The 25,708-nt window shown below is 39.9% G+C and overlaps 1 protein-coding gene and 1 non-coding gene across 3 annotated transcripts in view; both read left to right on the top strand.

Moving 5' to 3' along the window:
• The window catches only part of PPM1H (protein phosphatase, Mg2+/Mn2+ dependent 1H), a 293,293-nt gene that overhangs the window by 67,174 nt on the left and 200,411 nt on the right, over nucleotides 1-25,708 (top strand). The window lies entirely within an intron of this gene.
• On the top strand, nucleotides 17,065-17,228 carry LOC115930373 (U1 spliceosomal RNA). The gene has a single exon (XR_004067005.2). It is a non-coding gene; the product is annotated as a U1 spliceosomal RNA (small nuclear RNA).

The following is a 25,708-nucleotide window of genomic DNA, read 5'->3' on the forward strand; positions in this document are numbered from 1 at the left end:
CTGGAAGCACCCCAGAACGTAATATGGGCATTTACACCAGCTGGTGTGATGCCCATGAAAAGACAATGCATTTTGCTCCTGACACTGGTTTTTGGGCATCATAAGCAAATTCCAAAAGAACATTTGCTTTCTTTGCTGGATAAATGTACTCATAAGTCAAGACCATCCTGGCTAACACGGTGAAACCCCGTTTCTACTAAAAATACAAAAAAAAAAAAAAAAATAGCCAGGTGTGGTGGCAGGCACTTGTAGTCCCAGCTATTTGGGAGGCTGAGGCAGGAGAATGGCGTGAACCCAGGAGGCGGAGCTTGCGGTGAGCCGAGATCGCGCCACTGCACTCCAGCCTGGGTGACAGAGTGAGACTCTGTCTCAAAAAAAAAAAAAAAAAAAAAATAGTGCTCATAAGATGTATTTCAGGAGAGGAAGCTACTTTAAAGTCATTGTATCAGCTATGATGAGATCCTAGCATGTTTTGTTTCCCTGCGGTTATATTTAGCACTAATATGGGTCTATGGGAGGAGGCAGGAAGGTGAATTCAGAAGGAAAGTAGGTAAGAGGGCAAAACAATCAAAGGGGGAAGTTTAAAGATACAAAGTTTGAAGGACCATTGCTCTGGTGTAAAATAGAATTTTCAGCACTTCTAATGTGCAGTAAGTGACTGATAAAGTAAATGACTGATTATCTGAAGTGGGGACCATGGAGATAAAGGCATTGAAGCTATGACTTAGCATTAGATTAGCACAGACAGATGAAAGTGTCAGCCAAATTTAATGCTCCAAATCCAGATCCTGTATTAATAATAAACTCTTCATAATCAGGAGACAGGTTACAAATTACCATGCACTGTCTTAAGTTCTATAAGCATTCGAGGATCAACTCAGCTTTTTGGTACATTTTTCTGGGTTGTGAATAGCCACAGGAAAGGCTGGAACTGGAGGTATTTCTTGAATAAACATTTGTGGAATGCCTGCTGTATGTGAAACCTTGAGGCAGGAGGGGGAAAGCATGGGGTGTGGGGTGGAAGGGAGCAGGGTAGAGAAATACTGATTAAGACTGGCCTTGAAGGAGCTCATCCCTAGGGATGAGCGTCATGGACTCAATTCTAAGTGACAGAATGGAGAAAGGGGAAGAGTGCTGTACTAGTTATCTATTGCTGTACAGGTTTTCCCAGTCTCAGTGGCCTAAAACAAGTATTTATGATGTCACACTGTTTCTGTGGGTCAGGAATCTGGGAGCGGCTTATCTGGGTATTTCTGGCTCAGCCTCTCTTGAGGTTGCCATCCTGATATTAGCCGGAGTCATAGGCATCTGAAGATTTGACTGGTGCTGGAGGATCCTATCTGAAATGGCTCACTCCTGTGGTTGGCCAGTTAGTGCTAGTTTTTGGTAGGAAACCTCAGTTCTTTGCCGTGTGCCCTCATGACATAGTAGCTGACTTCCTCGTGGTGAATGATCCAAAAGAGCAAAGAGGAAGCCTTGATGTCTTTTATCACCTGTTTACAACACTGTTCCTGCCACCATATTTTATAAACTAGATGCAAGTCATTAAGTCTTGCCCACACTTAGGAGGGAGGGAATTAGGCTTCACTTTTTGAAGGGATGGATGTCAAGGAATTTGTGAACAGGCTTTAAAATCACCAGAGGGGATAAGTGTAGATGTCAGGAAGTACCAAAGTCAGTGCTCCAAACCCTAGTCCTGGAGGAATTGGACAGGCTCTTTACCTCCCAGTGGGATAGCAAGACATCAAAAGGACAGGGTCGGGGAGCCCTGCTGAGATCAAGGGACACAGGAAGAAGAGAGTAAAAAAACAGCTTGACACAAGTCTCTTGGCTTTCCCTCTTAGCAGTTTCTTACTCCAATGACACCCCTCCCACATCTGACATAACTAGACTGCTTGGAAGAGGATGCTTGGAGTTCACCACAGACGTTGGCTTGTATAAATGCATGCTGAGAAAAAGCTCTTTTGCTGAGTTGGAAGTTTAGGGAATTTATAAACTGAGCTGGGACCCAATAGTCACTGTGGCTATTTATGCATTAAGTGGTTACTACTGGTCAAGAACAATTTGGGTGTTTAACTGGGTCTTATAGGGAGTCTGAAAAATATACTTTTTAATATTCTGTTTACCTAGAAAGAGAAACCTGTTAGAAGTGAGCCCTTTAGGCCAGGCATGGTGGCTCACGCCTGTAATCCCAGCACTGTGGGAGGCCAAGGCAGGTGGATCATTTGATCCCAGGGTTCGAGACCAGCCTGGGCAACATGGCAAAACCCCATCTCTACTAGAAATAAAAAAAATTAGCAGGACCTGGTGGCACATGCCTCTAGTCCCAGCTACTCAGGAGGCTGAGACATGAGAATAGCTTGAGCCCGGGAGACGGAGGTTAAGTGAGACCTTTAATAATCTAGAAGAGATTAAAAAAAAAATGACAAAGGGCCAGAAAAAATGATCCAGAGAGAATACAGTTGGAATTCAAGTGAGGGTGAAGTTCGTAGTGGGAAGGTTTGAGAGCAGGGAGGTCAAAACTAGGAGCTGAACCCTGAAGGGCATGTGGAGACTAGAGAGACAGAGTTGGGGAGGATATTACAGACAGTGACGGTGATGAGGTGGAGGGAAGGAACCACATGAATAAATGTGTCTCTGGATGGCAGTTTGTGGGATGGTTGGAAGCCAGCTGCTTGGACAGAGAGTTATTCTGGGGAGCTGAGGAGATCTGGTGACGTCTTTCTGAAAAGCTTGGACCAGATCCTTGTCAGGCTACTAAATAAAATGAAAGGACACCTTCTTAGGAGGGGCTTCTTTGCAATCCCTCCCTAGTGACAGACATAGTCTTCACTCTTAATTGGAGAGAATGAGCAAAAGGAAAAATAATCATCCACAGGATTTGGCCAGCCAGCCAAGTGCTCTTTCCCTCTGCCGAGAGAGAATTCATTTGGCCCTAATGAGGAGTGGACATTTTTCTGCCAATAATACTTTGTATTATTGGCAGTTTATCATTTCTCATTGTGAGTGCTCAAATTATCATCTTAAAGCTTCATCTTTAAAAAATAATAATCCTAAAATAGTCTATTGAGGCCTTTTGGACTTCAAAAGTATTTTCAAAGGTCATGCAGGGGAAACAGTTTACTCAAATTTGTGCCATTTCTTGTAGGCTTAGCTTAAGGGAACTTGAGTTGCATATTGAAAGCATGTTTCTCATAAAAACATTTTACTCATATTGTACCTGTGTGTGTGAATCTGTTCCACTATTATTATGTGATAATTCTAGCTTTAAGAATGACTGCTTTGATTTAAGAAGTTCTCAGTAGGAAGATAAAGTGGTTAAGGGTTAAAGAGAGGTTTGGATTTCCAAATCTAATTTTCCTGCATGAATTTCAATATTAAAAAAGTTTTCACATATCTATGTATATTTTGTTCCTGCAACATAAAAGTAAATTGGTTGTTCTAAACTGACAGCAATGCTAAATATCCTGCGATCCTGCAAAGCTAAAATTCTACATAGCAGACAAAACTAGCAAGTGCTCGTTGCACAGTTCACAGATTCTGGTGGCATGAGAATGTCAGCTAAGTGGCCAGTCACTCTACGTTCATGTTATCTTACTTCTTTAAATATAATGCCTATTTCTGATTTTTTAAACCAATATTAGTTCTTACCTTACAAGTTATGTACCATGCTTCAACAGTAATGGCATACCCAACTTTATTACTGCAAACTTGCTTTGTAGAAGAAATGCCCACCTTCTTACATTACCTGTAGACCAGTCTTTTATAGCCTTGGCACTAATGACATTTTGGGTGGGCTAATTTTTGTTGTTGAGGGCTGTCTTGCACATTACAGGATGTTTGCCAGCATCCCTGGACTCTGCCCACTAGATGCCCATAGCACCCTTACCTGGCTGCTGCAACCAAACTGTCTTCAGACATTGCCAAATGTCCCCTGCAGTAGAACCGCTGCTCTAAACTTGAAGTGTTGGTGCTAGCAGATAAATGTGAAAATGAGATTATAACAATGATGTGGATGAATGGAGCTAGAAAAGATCCTTATGTCTCATGGTTAGATTTATTGCTTTGCCAGTTTTTATCAAGAGCCTCAATAATGGAAAAAGCATTGGGAATGAAATTAGGATACCTGAATTCTGCTGACAAATTGGGCAATGGTCTTAGTCATATTTAGTTACTGTGTTTCCTGTGTCTGTCAAATGAGAAAATATCCCTAAACCCTTTTCCAACTTTAAAATTAAACCCACTTTTTTCCTGAAATCTCAGTTCTCCCTTTTCATTCACCTTGATGGTACGGTGTAAGACAATAGCAACCCTATAGTGCCTATAGTAAGAGTCAGATTAACTCTTACTTAACAAGCAAATTTAAAAATTTCCAAACTTAGGCTTATGGAGAATGACAGTATTGCTTCTACACATTTGCTTTCTTTTGGGGAACACTAATTGTTATATTACCTTAAGTGTGAAAGTGAGTCCATTGCAAATTCACTTGTGGGAAATGGAATATAGGCGATCAACAATTTAGCCATAGTATTAGACACCCTTTTGCATTTTGAATGAGTATCTCTGAATAGGAATATGTGGCCTATAAAGTCCACATTTGTGAATAATGGGGTGTGGTTAAAGTTATAATCATTTTTATTTAAACAGCTCTGGGCCAGGCACAGTCGCTCATGCCTGTAATCCCAACACTTTGGGAGGTGAGAGCAGGGGGATTGCTTGAGCCCAGGAGTTTGAGACCAGTCTTGGCAACATGGTGAGACCCCCATCTCTACAAAAAAAAAAAAGTCAGAAAAATTAGCCAGGTGTAGTGGCATGTACCTGCGGTCCCAGCTATGCTGGAGGCTGAGGTGGAAGGATCACTTGAGCCCAGGAGGTGGAGGTTGCAGTGAATTGAGATCACGCCACTGCATTCCAGCCTGGGTGACGGAGTGAGCCTCTGTCTAAAAACAAAAACAAACAAAAACAGCTCCGTAAGTGGAATCAATGCTGTATAATATAATTTCTGTGAATTCAAAACTTTGAGTGATTCTTAGGGTTGTTTGATATTATTCTACCTTGGAGAGCAAAAATCTTCATTTAAAAATGTATTGAATTTTCACTAAAGCATTTTTAAAAGATTGAAATGATGTCTGTTAAATTAGATGATAAAGGATAAATTGGTGTTTTACTATATCTCTGCCTTTCATATATAAAAGAATGATTGGAATCTCTGACTAATGGATTTTCTCAGCACACTTTTTAAAGTTGATTATGCCATGAGTCATATATTTCTAAATATGATATTAAAGTGCTGCCTCTCTTTGCTACTTCTAGGTTTGTTTCATCAGAGAAGATAGATGTCTGTACATATCTGTTAAAGCTGTACACAAAATTCACAAAGATTCTTTTACATTTCTTTTTATTCCAAGTTTCTTTCAATTTCACCCCTCTAGAAATGACATTCAAAGAGGCATGGGTTATGTCATCAAAACAAAGTCTTTGAAAGAGGCCTAAGGATCATATATCATTCATGCATCTGAAAGCCTTGATGACTCGATAGATGCTCAGAAGTATTCAAGTCAGTTTGCCTCTCGCAGACATTGAAGTTTATTTAGGTCACAGCCTTATATGTAGTGAAAAGCCCTTATATCTGTTTTTTCATGCAAAAACTTCTCTCAAAGGCCTTGTTTTCCAGCTAATCACTCTCACTGTCATCTTCTGACCATTAGAACTCTTGCCTCTCCTGGGGCCAGTAGCCATCTTATATCCTAACCCCCGACTTCTCCATCTTCCTACTTTCCAGTGGATTCTGTTTAAGATTTCATCCTTTTTAGGTCAGCAGCCCGCTCTCTGGGTCTGTCATGATCTTTGCTCTCTGCACAATTTTCCAGGTAGAAAACTCCAGGGCAGAGTTTCTCTGCAATTTGGTATCTTAGATCTCAGAAGGCTTTAGGGTAACACAGGAAATGTTGGTGACCAGATTTGCGCATAAGCATTATTTGCACATAAGCATTATTTGGTTTGGGCCAGATTTGCACATAAGCATTATTTTGTTTGGCCCACATTGTATTTTCAAAAATCTAGAAATTTTTCATAATACAGATTCTTGGCTTTCCTTGAAATCCTGGAGACTTGGTAACACTGAGCCATATTCCCAGGCAGCTGGAGCTGTGTACAAGCTGCCCCTTTAGAAGGGACACATGCTCTCCAGCTTGCTGCAAGCACCACGGTGCCCTAGATACAGCATTCTGGCCCAGGAAGCGTTTGGGTCTGTGCCCTGCTTAAGGGAATGAGACTTACTGATTCCTTCCAGGAAGTCTTAGCGGTGAGGGTTCGTTTCCTCACCTGCCTCTTTCTCTATAACCATATGGCTTCTGTTCTGGAATTAAACGATCTATTACTGGGAGTAAAATGGAGAATAAGACATGTATTTGAATATAAAAAGTGTGCAATGTGTCTGACGAGGAGAAAGCTACCTGCAAAAAGTCATAGAAAGTCAATAGAGCCAGAAATATTTAAACAAATAGAAAAGGGGATGGCTATAAATGTCAACTGAAGCTAATCAACTGTTGTCAACTCCATGTCTGAAGATTGTGTAGTTTAAATGAAACTGTTAGTATTAACTACTTACTGTTTCCAGGACTTGAAACTTGTGATTTGTTGGAATGTTTAATTTTAGTGCTTCCTAATGCTAGCCGGCATTTGCTGAGAGACTGCTGCTGTGCCAGGCATTTTGCAGAATCTCTGTCTAATCCTCAAAAGTGCCTGGAAGGAAGGTGGTTATGGTAGCTCCGATTCAGAGGAGAGAAATGAGGCCCATAGCTTATTTTGCTAGTAAAGAAGCAAGTGGGATTTTAACCTAGTCTAGTTCAATTTTTAAGCTGATGCTAATCTCAATAAATCTCACTGCCTGTCTTAGTTTCCAATATCGTCTTACTCGTATTATATTTTGTTGCAATTAGGCAGGTATGAGACTCAGTTTTCTTATCTAGAAGAAGGGAGGTGTAATGCCTGCTCTTCCTGCCACATAGGATTGTTGAGTGTTAAGGAAGATGATGCATCTGGAAGTGCTGGGTAAATGATAAAACACAAAATAAGAGACAGTGCAGTTTCATTTTCCCACACCCAGTCAGTGTTAAGCCATGTTCATCCAACAACCCCATTGTTTCTGTGGCGAGGAAACTTAATAGCAACAATTCAAACTGCTGTAAATCGGAGCAGGGGATACTGGAATATGATTCTTTAGAAGGCAGAGGTTATAGTGATGTTGTAAATTTAATCTTTACGCTTGGAAGGAGGAGCACCAAGGCATGCTGAGCCTTTCAACACTGAGTTGTAGGAGATGCGTCAGGGATTCAGTACGTCATAATCAGGGTTATCACCATATGACCTTGGACAACTCGGAGAGTTTTCTACAGTTCATTTTCTTCATCTGAAAGATGAAACAGTTTATATAAATCATTTTCAAAGTCTGAGTTCTGCTTTTCCCATAATTATCAGTTTAGGTGACATAGAGCTTTGTGCCTGTTTTGTTTCTTGATTTTTTAAATGGATATATATTAAGATCTTTAGGCTTGAAAGGTATACTTTCAAAGGTTTTGATTGTTGATTCTTTTAAACATCCCCTGTAATATGGTTTGGCTGTGTCCCCACCCAAATCTCATCTTGAATTGTAGTTCCTATAATCCCAATGTGTCATGAGAGGGACCCGGTAGGGTAATTGAATCGTGGGGGTGGTTACCCCCATGCTGTCTGCATGATAGTGAGTTCTCACGAGATCTAATGGTAATGGTTTTATGAGGGACTTTCCCCCCTTTGCTTTGCACTCCTCCTTCCCACCACCATGTGAAGAAGGATGTATTTGCTTCTCCTTCTGACTCGATTGTAGGCTTCCTGAGGCCTCCCCAGCCATGTGGAACTGTGAGTCAATTAAACCTGTTTTTTAAATAAATTACCCGGTCTCGGATATTTCTTCATAGCAGCATGAGAACAGATTATCTTCACGTCTTCACCTCCCCAGAAGACAAGCACACATGCCTACTTTCTCTTTCAGCCTCTTGGGTTTATGATGTTCTCTGTTAGCGCATGCTGTATTCCTTTTTAATTCTGTGCTTCTAACTCTTGAATGTCTCTTAAGAAGTGAAAGAGAAGCCTACTGAGGAAATTCTAGGCAGAAGGTGGCCCCCACAGCAACAATGGATGTGCCCTCTCCTTGGGTTTTTTCCAGGCAGGGGCTTTGTCCCTTGGGATGTGAAGGGCCTGGTGGCAAGCACTGGTGTCAGATGATAGCTTTGTTTCTTCTCATTCAGGTGATCTATTTCCTAACTTGACATTTTTGAATGCAAAGCCTTGAAGGCTTTGCATATGTGGTTGTTCCATAACACAATAAGCAGTATAAATTTGGAAGAGGAATTAGGCCATTATTTGACTGACTGATGTGAATGAATCACTATTCAGAGCTTGGATTACTAGCTGCAGATGTGAAAGGATCATTTTCTGTCATTTGCTGAGACAGTTAACTTCCTCCAAAATGTGGCCAGTGCTATTATTAAAGATAATGCACCATGCTGTTTAAAATGCAAGTCACTGCAGGGTTCATTTTGAAAACAGACATTTGGGCATCTTGCTTTACCTGTGGAGCCGGAAAAGGCACAAAAATGAACAAATTACTGATTCCAGAGCTAGATGTGAAAATGTAACATCCACCTGTTTTGAGATCTGACCTTGCTTTTTACACACTATTTCCCCCTTGTTTTTTGGATGAATGTTAATGAGGAACTGGAATTGAAGATCGCATGCTTCCTAGTGGCTTGTTTCCTAATACAGCCACCTTAAGCTACCCCTCCCCTGTTTCTTCCAGGGATAGCATTTGCTGCTGTTACTGAAGCTGGATCAATGTGTATGGTTATAGAATTCATATGTATCCATTATGGTAATTGTCAGCCTGTTGCTACCAAGTTAGCTTCTGACTTTACGGATTTTTTAGCTCGTTTGTGTTTGTACATAGTATGAAGCAAATAATGAGAAATTAATGTGTGACAATTAGAATAAAAGAAGAAATAAGATCTTTAAAATGGGTTTTAGGTTGTATTCTCTTGAAATTCTATGAATTAAAACATTTGGTCCCCCATGACTGTTCATCTTCCTCATCTGGCAGAGAGTGAGAGGTATTTAAAGCTCCTGTATTGTACCAAAGCAGTTAAATTATAAAGGTGTTATAGCTGAGGAATAAAACTGACATTGAATAATAGTCATGTTTACCCATATCTCCTTATTTGCTTAAAGCCTTAAGAAGATTTTGATGACCAGCATTTCAGTTTTCCTGTCAATTGAGTATTAGACACAGTGTCAAATTTGACTAAAAAAGTTTGAGGACAGTTGTGAAAGCTTAGGCAGACCTGCCGGGACACTATAGGAATGGCAGTTTACTCACAATTTCTGCCCTGTGGAGGTGTGGACAGTAGGGGAGACAGATCGCATGCTTGCAAGTGGTTTCTGAAAAGCAAACTTTTAGGAAACCTGTAGAGTTATTTATGAAAAAAACAATGAACAACAACAACAAAAAAAGCATTTCTTCTTTGCAGTTACACTTGGCAGGGCTAAAAAATGAGCCTAAATTAGCTTATTAAACTGGCTAGAAACCCTAGGAAAAGGCTTAGCCAATCTCAATTGGTGCCTGTAATCAATAATAGCATAATATAATTATTTGTACCCCAATCTCTGGGCCACATCCTGCAGGCGGCACAAAGATGAATACTACTGAGTTCTGACTCTGGATTCTTGTCAATTTAATAGGGTAGAAAGATACCTGATTATGTAATTATAATACAAGGCTCTCTGTGGCAGCTACTGAAAGAGATGTAAAATCAAATGGAAGTGAAAGCAATGGAGAGATTATCTGGGGAGTGGTAGGGGGCGTGGTGGGGTGATGGGGTGGTGGTGGTGGTAATGGTCCATTTGGGGATCCGTTGCAAATGTGGACTAGGACTTATTTTTGAAAGATGGGTCAAAGGGGAGCCATAAAAAGTCTGAAGCCTCATGACAAATAGATAAGGGTATATACATTAAGTAATTATCATATAAAAATATATGCAAGGCGCTGACCTGGGTGCATGACTGCCCTCATGAAACCCTCACAAAGAAAACTAACTGTGCCTTCAAATGAGTACAATAAAATATAATGTGCACAATATAATAAATGTTTAATATAAAGTTCAGAGTTATGAGGGGCTAGTGTAAAGAGCAAGCAAGGGTGGTCTAATTTGGAGAGGTGAAGGTTGAGTAGGACCTTCAGTGACAGCAATGTGATAACATGAATTTGAGCTTCAGCATGAAGGGCTTAAATAAAATTTAAAAACTTGACATTCAGTGGACTTGAACCCAGACCCAAAACAGCTGAATCTGTTCCTGAGGCATCATCATGAAGACTAAAAGAGAACTTTCAATTTGGACTTATAAAGAGCATGTGAGGCTGTTCTATAAGCAGATGTTATGTCTTTGGAGTGATTTATAATCTTACCTATTATGTGAATAAATACAATAAATTTTTTTAAAAACTAGGGTTAGTTGGGTAACAACTACAAAAACCAGTTATCTGTGTTCTCATTGATCACAACCACCATTCTTCTTCCCTTTGCTTCTAACCAAACCAGGAGGACAAAGGAGGTTATATATGTTTCACTCAAGATGCCTTGGAACCACTGAATGGAGTTCGAGTTCATGTTACATATTTAACTGGCCAAAACAGTAGTAAGCTTTCCTTCCTTCCTTTATTTGTTTGTTAAAATATTTGAGTACTGTCTTTGTGCCAGCCCTTTGCTGGGTGCTAGGGATGTTGTGGTAAATAAGTTACATCCCTCCTTTCTCCACCACACGCACACACTGAAATCTGGTCTTCACTGAAGGTGAAGACAGTAGGGAATTATATGATTCCAGAAGATCCTTTCACACCTTTGAGTCCGATTCATAAACTACTATAATGATCACATATACACCTTAGACCTATGTATTACCCAATTTAAGAAAAGGCAATTCTTAGGTAAATTAATATCCTAGCATAGCTAGGAGGTGAAATAGATTATTGTGACAAAATGCCAAGTGCCTGGTACCCTGTGAAGCCGTAGGGATCTTTCCTGCTCTTGTGATCACCCAAAAAGCCACAAGATCCCATCCATTGTTATAAATACTGCTTCACTCTCTAAAGTAAAATTTTCAGTGCAGTACTAGATACAGTGTCAGATCCTGTTTGGCATCAGTTCATTTTTAAAACGTTGACAAAGATTCCGTCTTTTAATTTTTAATTTTTAAAATTGACACATAGTTATACATATTTATGGGATACATAATGATGTTGCAATACATATAATATAGTGATCAGATCAGGGCAATTACCATATCATCTCAAACATTTATCATTTTGTTGTATTGGGAACATTCAATATCCTTCATCTAGCTTGAAAATGAGCCTGGGATATTTCTGCATCTAACCAAGATGAAGTAACAGTAATACATTGGATGTACCATCTCATCTGACAAAATAAAAAAAAGAGACAACAAATACATGAAGCAATGGTTTGTGGGACACTGGGCATCAGGCAACAAAAGATAGTGATCTCTGAAAGATGGGAAGGAAATGGGGTGAGCCCTGTGATTGTCCCCACTTTGAGAGATTGCCCCCTCTTTAACTTATACTCATTTGAGAGGCCCCCACCCAGGCAGAACCAAGCAAACCCTCTGAGTTGAAGAGGAGTTGAGAGTCTGAGGAGACCAAGAAGGCTAGATTTCACAGAACAGTGTCCTGGAGAAGACATAGTTGCACAGAGGGAGAGTTCTGGAGATCTGCAGAGAGTCTACCTCAAGTATTCACCAAGGTTCTGATCAGCACATTCACATGAGGAAACCGGCTGGAGAAGAAGCCATCCAAATGCATTAGAGGGAACAGTACCCAGTGCTTTCACAGAGCCAAGAATAGTGCCTCTTCCATCAACCAAATGGGAAAACCTCATTCACAGTGCATTTGGAAGGGTCTTGCCTTAAATAGTAGGGGATAATTAGCTGTACACTTAACACAGTCTCATCCCACATAACACATCTTAAAAGGAAAACCTGAAAGGATCAAACTCTTTCAAAGTAACTATGTCCCTTTGTTTGAGAACACAGCTCAAGAATATTTATGGGTATACAAAAATATCCAGTACCCAATAAGCTCAAAATCAGTGTCAGGAATCTAATTAAAAATTGCCAGACATGCAAAGAAGCATGAAAATTGGACTCAGTTGTTGACTTTTCACTTGACAGTTCATTCACAGGCCCAGAGACCTGGAATAACATGGGTGCTTTAGATGGAAAAGTCTTGAACTTTCTACTGATAACCAGAAGATTGGATTCATACAACTTGAAATCCCAGGGATCCAAGGAATCAGCCCCAAATGTAACACATTAACCCAATGATGTTGGGTCCTAAGAAGTCATCTTTTCTCACTGCTAATTGAAACCTTAGCACTTTTGGCACCACAGTGTTCAAAATCTGTTGTGACTCTTGGGCTTTATTCCATGACAACCTGTTTCTGCTCATTGCCTCAGAGATAATCCTCTCTGGGTTCTGCGTGTGTCTGAAGTATAGTTTGCCCCTTTCTGCCTTCCTCAACTTTAGACTTAGTAGTTTGTTGGACGTACTGTCTAATATCTATGTCAGTTTCCAACTTAAAAAGTCTCCAGTCTGTGTCGCTTGGAGCAGTGTTTTACATGAAGAGCAAATTAGCTTTAAGGAGGGTTACCAACATCATGGTTTGCCAGGAAGCGAGAGGGTGGGAAAACTTTCAGCACTAAAACCAGAATAGTGCCGGGCAAGCTGGGATAGCTGGTCACCCTACATTTGGCCTATTATTCTACTATTACTGGGTTCAGTACATTCTTTATCACATGGGGACATTTTTCAAGAGCATTCTAACACAGTGGCTTTTGCTGACTCTCCTTCTGTGTTTGACTCTGGAAAGTGGCTGGTTTAGAGGAAACTATATTAGTTACCAGATGTCTAATCCCTGAAGCTTATACTAAGCCTCTACTGTGGGTGAGGGTCAGGGTCATAGGAACTGCCTCTTGACCACTAGAAGAAAATTTTGGTCTATTCTCCCTCTTCTTTCCCAAAACAAACATACTTCTAAATTTTTTATTTTTATGTTTTTTTAATATTGCTTTTGTGTTATTCTGCCTTCCAGAAGAGAGTGACAAACATTTACCTATTTCTGATGGCTACAGAATGATTTAAGAGGCACATTCTCTCAATGTCTGTTAGATAAAAGTAAAGCTTTGATGTGATACTCATGATTTCATGGCGATTACTTAACGATGAATCTACCTAAAAAATAAGTGTGCTATAACATTTTTGAGGCCCTACAGTATGCCAGGCTTTCACAGGTTGTTATAAAACTCATTTGATCTTCATAACCCTGAGAGGTTAAATACTAAATTATCCTCATTTTTCGGTGGAGAAACTGAGCTATCAGTAACTTGCCAAGGTCACTCCTGCCCACCCCCACCCCTGTGACTACCCCAAATAATTAGAAGTAGTGTGCACATAAAGCAAAAGGGTAAAGCTTGTGGAGAGTGATCAAAGTGACAGATGCGTTACTTTTCAGCATTAAATGTTAAGATTTTCTAGACTGTAGATCATTCCTGAGTTGCAGCAGACCAGAGTAACTTTTAAGAAAAACTCTGGCTATGTGCAGGTGGGGTGGCCATCCATTGCAGTAAGAGTTGCCTGAGTGATCTAGTTTTTCCAGAAGTAATTTCTACACTGTTTATACTTGTCAGAGTTCAACAGTAAATGTGCTGCTCAGCTTTAAAGAAAAAGCTGATCTCTTTTCAACAATACAGAAATCAATCTTGTTTCCGTATGTGAGCAACAAACAGAAAATGATGGTTTTTGTTGTTTTTTTCATGTTTTGTTTTGTTTTGCTTTGTTTTGTTTTTTGGTCTGCTGCCCAGCTTTTTATCAGAAGACTTTTTTGGAGCAGATGGCATCTATGGAAGTTAATTTGAATGACGTGCAGCTTGGCCATCTCTGTAGTACTCTGTGAATTTTGTCTTTATTCTTCATCCCTACCTACCTCTCTTCCCAATAGGGCTTTCAGTGCACTTGACTTTGGAACTACCCCCTTATCTTCTGTAGAGAGATAGACAATAGAACTTCCTTATCTTCTATAGCAAGACAGACAATAGAAAGGAGTAGGCTCCCTTCCCCTTGCATATATTGTGGGGGTGATGATGAGGATGTTGTTCCCTTTATCAATGAGTTTTTCCCATAGGAAACCCATGGGAAGAAGCATTTCCTCTGAACCAGCTCTAGTTTCCCTACAGAACTAGCAGTGTAGGCCTTTGGATGACGGAAAGTTGCGACAGTGGCCACAGTTCTGCTGTGGCAGCCAGGAAACCGAGAACTACATTTGAGTCTTAAATTTTAATAAGTATCTGAACTGCGGTTAGTATACGTGCATTGAAACTCCTCCCATTCTTGATATTTTCTTTTATTCCTTTTTCTATAATTTTGAACTTTACATATGTTTTCACATTTTATTGTATGCATTTGTAAAAACTTTCATTTCCTCATAGGATTAAAGCAAGATGTAGATTCTTCTCTCAACCTTTTATTAAACATTTCAAACATGTAGAAGTGTTGAAAGAATAATTTAACGTGTACCTGAATATCTTTCACCTAGATTCATGTTATTAACATTTCGCTAGTTTGCTTTATCTCCCTAAATACATTTTTTCCTTTGAATCCTTTTAAATTATCTAACCCTTAAATATTTCAGTCTGAATCACCTAAGAACAAGCACATTTCTCCTACAGAAGCACAAACCATTATTGCCCCCGAGAAACTTCTCATTGATTCATGACGTATGGTCCATATTTGCATTTCCACCACCCCCATCCCAGAAATGTCTTTTTATGGCCTTTTTATTATAAGGTTGACCTTTTGAAGAAACCAAAATAGTTTTCTACAGACTATCATAATGTTTTAGTTTTTTCTAGTTGTTTCCTTGTGATGTTTAGCCCAATTCTCTATCTCTTTTGTTTCCCATACACTGGGATTTATGCTTAAAGGCTTAGTTAGATTGGGAAGAATACTTTCTAGCTGATGCTGTGCATTTCAAGTTGCATCACATCAGGAGATGTATCCCACTCACGCAGTGCCGGGTCATCCCACTCACAGGACCCATGTTTGATCACTTGGTTTCACCATATCTTTCCCTTGTAAAGGTATGTTTGTCTCCATGAAATTAGCAAGAAATCTGTGAGGTGGCACCATGTAACCACTCTTTTGACAATAATCTTTCATCTAAGAGATTTAGCATCTGTGGATGATCTTTGCCCAAACCAATTATGTCATTGCAGATTGCAGAATGATTATTTTCCAATTATCAATTCCTCTACATTATGGCATTTTTCTGTAAAAAATAAGATTTCTTTATTATTTCTTAGTCTGGGCTGCTGTAACAAAGTATTGCAGACTGAGTGGTATATAAACAACAAATTTACTTTTCACAGTTCCGGAGGCTGGAAGTCAGAGCATGGTCAGGTTCCAGTGAGGGCCCTCTTCCTGGTTATAGACTGCCACCTTCTTGTAGCCTCAGATGTAGGAAAGAAAGCCAGAGAGCTCCCAGGGGTTTCTCTTATAAAGGCACCAATCCCATTCACCAGGGCTCCACCTTCATGACCCAATTACGTCCCAAAAGCCCCATCTCTTTTTTTTTTTTTTTTTGAAACAGAGTCTCGCTCTGTCGCCCAGGCTGGAGTGTGGTGGCACAATCTCGCCTCAGTGCAACCTCTGCCTCCCAGGTTCAAGCAATTCTCCTGCCTCAGCCTCCTGAATAGCTGGGATTACAGGCGCCCGCCACCACGCCCAGCTAATTTTTGTATTTTTAGTAGAGACGGGGTTTCACCATATTGGTCAGGCTGGTCTTGAACCCCTGACCTCGTGATCCACCCACCTCAGCCTCGCAAAGTGCTGGGATTACAGGCGTGAGCCACCGCGCCCAGCCATCCAAAAGCCCCATCTCTTAACAGCATCCTATTAGGGGTTAGGATTTCAACATATGAATTTTGACAGAGACACAAACATTTAGTCCATAGTACTTTATTAACTGGGAAAAAACTAGTTTTTTTCTCAGCAAGATAGGTCAATGTTTAATTTCTCTCCTTTAATTATCAATTTTCAGAATAAGTAGTATACTAGTCACCTTCAGTTGTAACAATTTAGTTTTTTGTTTGTTTGTTTGTTTGAGATGGAGTTTCACACTTGTTGCCCAGGCTGGAGGGCAATGGCATGATCTCGGCTCACGGCAACCTTCACCTCCCGGGTTCAAGTGATTCTCCTGCCTCAGCCTCCCAAGTAGCTGGGATTACAGGTGCCCGCCACCATGCCTGGCTAATTTTTGTATTTTTAATAGAGACAGGATTTCACCATGTTGGCCAGGCTTGTCTTGAACTCCTGACCTCAGGCGATCCACCAACCTTGGCCTCCGAAAGTGTTGGGATTACAGGCGTGAGCCACTGTGCCCAGTCCTAGCAATTTAGTTTTATTTGTCCTTTTAACTAGCACTGTAGATTTAGGGATTTCTTTTTTCTCCGTGTTAACATTTGTTTGTTTTTGATGTTAATCGACTCAGAATTAACCAGTGATAGCCCCTTCAAACATACTCCTGTGTCCTTTTGAAATGCCACATTATCTTTGAGTGCTTTTATGCTTTCTGGCCCTACAAGCTGCCTCTGCCTCACCTTACATTTTTACTGTCTCATATCTGGAATCACCATTTTGCCAAGAAACGCTGGTTTCTTTCAGTGGGGGGTAGTATTTGGAAACCAAAGTCTGGGTGTTTAGAATGCTCACAGTCCTAGGATGTCCTTGTTTCCAGGCCCTTTGAGTACTCAGACAGCATTAAAAAATACATGTATTTCAACAGTTGACTTCATATTGATATCTCCAATTCAAATTTAACATTACAAGGTTTTTCTTCAATTTAATTTATATTTATTGCCTTACATTAACAATTATGGCTGTTAATAACATTTATTCTATATCCCATTCTTACCTGGCAGGGGAGATAACATGATCACGAAGGTGGTTTTCCCAGGGCGAGGTTTATCCATTGCACTCTGGGTGTGCTGACCCCTGTGATTTCCCCAAAAGTGTGAAACTCAACTGCATGATTTGTGGTAGTGGGGGACTGCATTCATGCTTTCCCCTAAAACAGAAAAAAAAAATATATATATATATATATATATATATATATATTTTTACATATATATATTTTACATATATATATTTTACATATATATATTTTACATATATATATTTTACATATATGTTACTAGAATATATGTTTTATATAATATATATTTTAAAATATATCTTTATATATCCATATATACATAGTTTCAAAATGTCAGTACCAATATTTCTAACAGTAAAACTGCCAAGGACATTTTGGGATTTTTTTGTTTTTTACATTTTTCCTCTTTAGATTTTTGTCCTATAGTTGTTTAAAAGTCACTTGCATTTTTTGATTACTAATTCATATTGTTAGATTACCAATTTGCTATGCAGTTAAGTTTTTAATTATTGGGTGTGCTTTTAAAAATTTTTATTTAATTTTCAGGAGTCAAAATTATTTTTAAAAAATAATTTGAAAGTTTAAAACTAAATTATCAGTAAATCTTTAACTACAAAAACATACATATTAAGTTTTGAAATGTCCATGGAATTTGGAGCTAACTTAAAAAAATTGTTGCCCAGGCACAGTGGCTCACACCTGTAGTCCCAGCACTTTGGGAGGCCAAGGCAGGTTGATTGCTTGAGCCCAGGAGTTTGAGACCAGCCTGAACAACATGGTGAAATCCTGTATCTACAAAAAGTATAGAAAAAAAATTAGCCAGGCATGGTGGCTCACGTCAATAGTTCCAGCTGCTTGGAGGCTGAGGGAGGAGGATTGCTTGAGCCTGGGAGGTTTAGGCTGCAGTGAGCCATGATCACACACCACTGCACTCCAGCCTGGGTGGCAGACTGAGACCCTATCTCAAAAAAATAAAAAAGTAAAAAATTGTTATTTAATTACTCTGTAAATTGCTATTTATAATTTCTAGAAACTTGAGACAGCATTTTAGAGCAGTTGTTTAACAGTGTCACCTTTGGGTTAGAGCTAAAATTTGTGTAGAGGCATGGATGCTCTTTCAAGTTTTTAACTTATTCATAACAAGGAAGCAGACAAGTGAAATACTTCCCTGGAAACGAATGCATTCCATCTCAGACATAGTGCATTTTATCATCTTAAAACTTTTCTTCCTCTGGGAGGGGAGAGTATTTTAGTACTTTGAATTTTATAGTCCTTACCAGTGGCCACTGATAACCTCTTTGCCATATCTAGTGGGCACTTGAACTTTTCTTAGCACCTGGCACCTTTCCCTCTTAAAACCTCACACTTGGCTTGTATGATACTGGTGGACCCTTGGTTTTCCTTCTAGATCTGAGAGCTGCTCAGCTTCCTTTCTCTGCTGCATAGGGTAGTGGGTGAATAGGCTTTGGAATCAGGTGGGATATCAGTCTGATATTACCACCCAATGGCTATCTGACCCCAGGTCAATCAGCTTTCTGGATTCAGTTTTTATAGAATGGGACAGATATTACCTTCCCTATCTATTTTGTTGTTGGGAGGCTCAACTGAGACAATATGCAATTAAATCACAAGTATCTACAAGTGTTATTTCAGTCCTTTTTCTTTCTAGTAAAAGTGTGTTGTAATTGATAATTTAGATAGTGTATCATTATCTTTGATATAAAAAGAGTTGTCCCAGATGGTTATTCACCTTTCAGGTTGGATGTGCTGAGCAATCCGGATGCCCTGTACCCCTTTGTATGGCAGCCACTTCCGCCTTGGGAAACAAGCTTCCTGTGTGTCCCCTGCCCTCTCCCACCCTCTGTTACCATTTCTTTTCTATTCCCAACCATTTCCTAACAGGAATTCCATGTGAGGTAGTCTCTCATTCACCACTATTCCCACTCCCTTCCCCTGCAGCTAATGACCTGCCAGTATTTTTGTTCCCAACTTTTTTGGGAGTCCCCATTATCCTAGTCCCCAGTCACCCTTGTCCCACTCCCAGTGACTGTCCCCCCAACCCCACCAGGTTTATGTTCCTATTACCATAATTCAATGCCTCACTAGGATACCGTTTCCATCTCTAGGAGTCTCTTGAGCTTCTGACTCTGGTAGTACCAGCCACCACCAGTGGATTATAAACTAAGGGTATATCACGTACAATTCTCTAGCTCAGTGGAATGAGGCTGAGGTTGCAGGGGAATTCCAGTGCTTGGTGAAATCAAAACGACCATGATTCATCCAGGCCAGTGCAACTCAGTCATCATCAGTAAACCCAAAGTGTCATCACCACTTGGGAGCTTTGCTCAGATCCTACCTTAGATCTACTGAGTTTGAATCTCTGAGAGTGGGGCCCTAAAATCAATGTTTTAAGAAGTCCTCCAGATGACTCATAGGCACATGAAAATCTGAGAACCACTCTACCCAACAGAGCTTGGAATTCTAAATATAGCTTGCTATGGAAAGTGTCCTAGATTGCATTTGTAGTCATTTTGTATTGTATTTTATTAAGTTGTGGTTTAATAAAATTTTCAGGTAAGCCTGAATCTAACGGTGATTTGGTGTTGGTTTTGGTTAATTCATGTATCAAATTTATCAGTCATCTTATTAATGAACTTTTGCAGCTTAGTTATTTTTGGAATAAATTAATGAGTTAGGAACTATTTTGAAAATGTAGGATGTAAGAATTTTATGTATTTACTGATTAATTTATACTTCATGTCAATACAGAAAGGATATTTTGCAACCAGTATACAAAAATATATGCAATTTAGAAATGTAATGAAATGAAAATTAACCTCATGGTCCTTTTTATGAAGAAAAATTCTTCCTCCTGATTTCCTCTCTTATGCTTCTGGTTCCGCTATTAAAATTTATTCTCAGCCATTGAGAACTCATTTCTTACCATAGGCAGGATTCTGGAACAATGAGATCTATTTTAATCTCTAGATTAAAATGCAATAAGGAAGGTAAACAGTTACCTCATTTTGAGTCTGTGGAATTTCCAACAATTTCTGAGTCCTTCCGTATCCCAGGCCATGGGAGTGATGATTTGTTTTTTTTCAGTTGCTAGATTTCTGAACAGCTCACTGTCTACTCTTGGTAAGCTTCAGTAATAGTTATCTATGTAAGTTTAACAGCTTTTTTTTTGAATCCTTAAAATAAACTTTGATTTACTCAATTGATAATAAATCAAAGATATTCAGAAGATTAAATATGTCTGATCAGTGGCTGTCAGATGTTTACCTCACTGGCTTGCTCTGGTCATAACTGGCAAAAATTTGCTACTTCTTGTTGTCTTTTACCTCTTAGCACAGGATGTTAGGTAGAGATCCTTGAGCTTGTGATATAAATTTTAACCGTGAATTATAATTTCTCTCCTGAAGTCAACAAACCTTTCATTTAGTAGGTACTTGACTGCCTGCAGTATATCAGGCACTATGCTAATCTCTGAGAATACAGAATTAAATAAGGTTCTACCCCTACCTTCACGGCCCTTGCAGTTTAATAATGATAGGATAGTGAGGGTGTATTGAGAGTTGGGTCTTGCTATACTCTAGCTTGCAATTGACAGCCATTCAAGGGAAATTTATTAGAGAATATTGGGGTTACCCAGATATTCCAAAGACAAATGGGTCTTGGGAACACTTAGAACTAGGGACTCTGTTGAGATTCTATTTCCAATATGTACTCTTCTCACAAATATGTACTCTTCTCCTCTGTCTCTCCCTCTCTTCCCCTTCTTGCCTTCTGCTGCCTTTTTCTTTCTTTCATTTTTCATAGAAGGGCCCTAGTTGGCTCAGCTCAGAGATCAGGTGGCCATCCCTAGACCAGTCACCTCTGGCCATGGAAAAACCATATGAATGGGACAGAGGAGGGTGGGAAGGAAAGATGATGTCTAGGAGAAAGGGAGTCTGGGCAGATAAAAACATCTCTGACAGGTGTATGCACTTTACCTTTATGCATTCTCTTAGTCCACACAGTAGCCCATTAACCTCCCCAAGACACATAACTAGCCAGTGGCAGAGCTAGGATACCAATCCAAGTTTCTGGTGATTTCCATACTATGAGCACTGTGCTACTTACTGGTTACACTGCAGTCTTTTAAGAACAATAAAGTGCATGCAAAATAGCCTTAACAAACTGAATACTGAAAGACAAGGGATGTTTGTCAGACAAGAGGAGGTTAGGTCATTGCAGGGGGTGGAAAAGGCATGTGAGAAGGAATCGTGGTATGTAGCAACTGGGTGCTTTTTGTAAACCACAAGCTGTTTATTATGGCTAAGGATGAGGGGGTGCGAGGAGACCAGATGGGGGAAGCTGAGGATATGCAGAGGGCCCGTCAGGAAGACACTGATATGGTAAGCTAAAAAGTTTAAAAAAAAAATTTTTTTTTTTTTTTTGAGGCAGAATCTCACTCTGTCGCCCAGGCTGGAGTGCAGTGGTGCAATCTCGGCTCACTGCAACCTCCGCCTCCTGGGTTCAAGAGATTCTCCTGTCTCAGCCTCCTTAGTAGCTGGGACTACAGGTGCCTGCCACCATGCCCAGCTAATTTTTGTATTTTTTTTAGTATCGATGGTTTCGCCATTTTGGCTAGGCTGGTCTTGAACTCCTAACCTCAGATGATCCGCCTGCCTTGGCCTCCCAAAGTGCTGGGATTACAAGCGTGAGCCGCCGCACCTGGCCCAAAAGTTTAAATTTTATCCTGAAATCTTCAGAGCCCATTTGGAGATATTTGAGCATGGGAGAGACATGGCCACATTCACGGTTGAGAAAGGTCAGTCCGGGCATGCTGTGCAGGATTTACTAAGAAGAGACGACAGGTTAGGAGGTTTAAATATTGGAGCCTGCTGGATGTGACAAGGGCCTGGACAAGGCATGGAATTGGGGATGTAAGTCATAGTTATGACTTAGCCCCACAGGCTGAGAAGCTAGATGTGGGGAGCGTAGTAAGCTGGGAGGACAAGGATGCTCCTTGGAATTCTTGGTCCACTAAGACAAAGAACACCAGAAGGAGGATCATATTTGAGACAGGAAGGAGACAGCAGAAGGAAGGAGAAATGAATATAGGGTTGGGCAGCTTGCATGTTGTGCAACATGCAAATGCAGATATTCTACAGGTATTTGGAAACACAGGCCAGGCACCCCCAGAGATCTGTACTGTAGATATGATTTTGGCAGTGCTTAGTGTTTGGATCTTAAATGAAGCCTTGGGAATAGAGACGATCTCCCAGGGAAAGTTGTCTGAGGAGGAAGAACAGCAAGCCACATTTGCAGCCCCAAGGAACAGCAGCACTTGAGGTTCCCTTGTACACCTGTATTAAAGGTCTAGTTGGGGATAGGAAGTCAAGTCAATGAAATTTCCATTTTTACAAGACTTGCCATACCTCAAATATGGTCTACCAGGTGTCAGAGAATTGCCTCAGCAAGAAGTACCACTCCCCTTTTCTAAAACTATGTTCCATGTAAATTTTAGCTCTGAAAGAAGTATAGATTTTGTATTAACTACAGATGGAGGCAAGAAGAGGATGGAGGTATAGGCTCAACAGTTGGAAAAGAAGCCTTAGGAACTTCCCATTCCATGCAGAGACCCTCAGAGTATCCCTGGGAGGTCATAAGCCAGCTTTTGGACATTTCCAGTGAAGGGAATTCTACTTTTTGAGGTAACTCATTGCATGGCTGGGTAGCTTCAAACCGATAGTGTTAGAATTATCTTTCTGCTACTTCCAGGTCCTGCTTAGACCTTTGGAATTTCCCTCCTTTGCAGTAGTCTTTTGATGTTGTAAAAGCCATCCTGGCCCTCCAGGGCCTTCTTGGTCGGCTCTAACTGTTAATAGGGTGAGAACTTATTTATAAGGCAGAAGCCAGAGGTGGAATTTGGATGAAGAGGTACCCTAGGCTCTGACATCTATCAGCTACTTCTTTGCTGGAGAATGTCTAAACATATCCTACTCCCAAGCTCATTTCCTAGTAGAAGTGCTTATAATTAATTTTTTTCTGTGGAATGCAGAAATCAAATGAGGAGAAACTCCAAATATTGTAAGCTTTAAGAAATATATAGGCAGGCTTAGAACACCTTCATTATTCTAGTCTCTCTCCCATGGGGTGTTATGGCAAAATGAGTTCATTTATTTATTCATTCAATTAACATTTACTGAGTGCCTACTCCGTGCTATGTGATTTGAGATAGGGAGAACACAACTGAAATAAACACACAACATTTTGGAACACATCTACCCTTGACTAATTGAAATATATTGGTAGTCCACCTTGTCCTTTTTATTTAAGGATGGTATTAAGCATCTAATTTAAAATCGCTTACATTCAGCGCATTTGTCTCCTTCAAAGTGTGAAATTAAATAATCCAAACTTAAAGCTGTTGGAACTTTAAGTTATCTTGAGCCTTGAGGGGAATGTGGCTGTGTAGCCTGAATCATGTAGCATGCAGTTGCTATTTCTGCTTTTTCCTGTAAATGATTAGCAATGAAGAAGCAGCATCAGAGATAAGACGCCCCCCTTGCCCCTCAGAACATTATTTCTTCTCAGGAATGCTAAAGCAATCTTCCTTGGAATGTAGTAACCCATACTAAGCAAATCACTGTAATGTTACATACTGGCTTTGTACAGAAAGTGCTGAACCCTGCTAAAACTGTTTCTGCCTATATAAGTGAAACCTTAGCTTCCCCACATTGGAACACCAACCCCATCCATTTGGAGTGCGTGCTGCCCAGGTGGCTATTCTTAAGCTTTGCACTGCGCTGGAATAAACTCCATGCTTAATCATAATTTCCAAATCTCATTATTTAAGGTTGACAAAGGCAAAGTCTTATTGTACTTTCTAGCTTCCTTAGGGTAGAGAAATCAGTTTGCCTAAAATGAAACTCAGATTGGTTATTCTGAGACCTCAAGGGCTAAATTAGCATGTTCTTTCCCTTGTAAATTAGGGAGACTTGGATTGTTAACTGAGCTTTGCCCTGGATCTGGGGACAAAGGTAAAAATATTTGATCAGATAACAACTAGTTTTCAAAGGGCTACTTGATGTATTGTTCAGTCTTTAATCTGGAAACAAACTTTCTCTGCAGGTTAATTAACACTAGGGTAAAGATTTTTCAAAGCAGATTGTTTTCAGTTAAAATAAAGTACTTTTTTAAAAAAGTACTTTTTAAAAAAGACTGAAGTAGTAAGGGGAAAATGAATTATCACTTTTAATGTACATTTGCAGTAATACTGTGCTTGCCTTGGAAAAAATATATTGAAGTACTGAAACCATGTGACATGTCACAATTCCTTCTTGTGTTACCTGTGTTTTATTTATAGTCTGTTGTGCAACTAATTGCAAGATTATCATATGTGTGAGCACAACACATAATGTAAAACCTCAGTTGCTATAAGAAGATATCAGAATGGCTCACCTAGGACATTTACCTAAATAAATCATCATGCATATGACATTGATTTGGCCAATAAAATGAGGATAATAACAACACCTTTCTCACATTTACAGTTAAAAGCATTAAGTTGTTAAGTATAAAACACTTTTGGTTTTTTGTTTGTTTGTTTGTTTGAGACAGATTCTCCCTCTGTTGCCTAGGCTGGAGTGCAGTGGCGCCATCTCGGCTCACCGCATCCTCCACCTCCTGGGTTCCAAGCAATTCTCGTGCCTCAGCCTCCCAAGTAGCTGGGACTATAGGCACGCACCACCACGCCCGGTTAATTTTTGTATTTTTAGTAGAGACAGGGTTTCACCATGTTGGTCAGACTGGTCTCAAACTCCTGACCTCAAGCAATCCACCGGCCTCAGCCTCCCAAAGTGCTGGAATTACAAGCGTGAGCCACCATGCCCAGCCTATGAAACACTTTTAACATTTCTTTTTTTACAACAGTCAGACAGCTACCATATGAGAAAAATACTGTTCATTATCCCCATCTTATGAGAAACTGAGGCACAGGGAAATAACTTGCCAAAAGTAGTGCAGTTACCTACTGGCGGATCCAGGATTCAAACCTAGGGAGTCTGGTTCCAGAGTCTCTCTCTGCTCTTAAAAGCTATATGAGACTGTGTCTCCAATTTCTAGCAGAGAAAAAACCTGTCTACCTGCCTCTCCCATGTTTCCTGCTTTGCTGTATGTTTAGGTGGAGCGGCCTCCTATGTGAAGGTGGATAGCACCTCTTTAAAGATAACTCCCAAGTTAGGGCTTAAAACCCTCCTTACTACATAACAGTCCCCTTCCGTATAACTTCATTCCTCTTGTGTTACTTTAAGGTTTAAAGGAAAATACCAGAGGCCTAGATAGTCCAATACTTTCTTTATCCAGCAACAAGGAGAAAGCCTAGGTGGTGTCTGGGATTTTTGAGGACCTGTCAATTAAAAATGTATATGTTTTATCTGAAGTCTGTTGAGATTAGAATACTTCTGTCTTTTGGTTTCATATTTTATTAGTTTCAGGCTTTTTAAAGTTTGGGTTTTTAAATTACACATTTGAAACTGACTTTCAAAAAAAATTTTGTTTAAATTACACATTTGAAACTGACTTTCAAAAAAATTTTTTGTTTAAAAAAATTCTCACATTGCCGA

The sequence above is a fragment of the Gorilla gorilla genome, chromosome 10 (genome assembly GCF_029281585.2).
Source record: "Gorilla gorilla gorilla isolate KB3781 chromosome 10, NHGRI_mGorGor1-v2.1_pri, whole genome shotgun sequence".
NCBI lineage: Eukaryota > Metazoa > Chordata > Mammalia > Primates > Hominidae > Gorilla > Gorilla gorilla.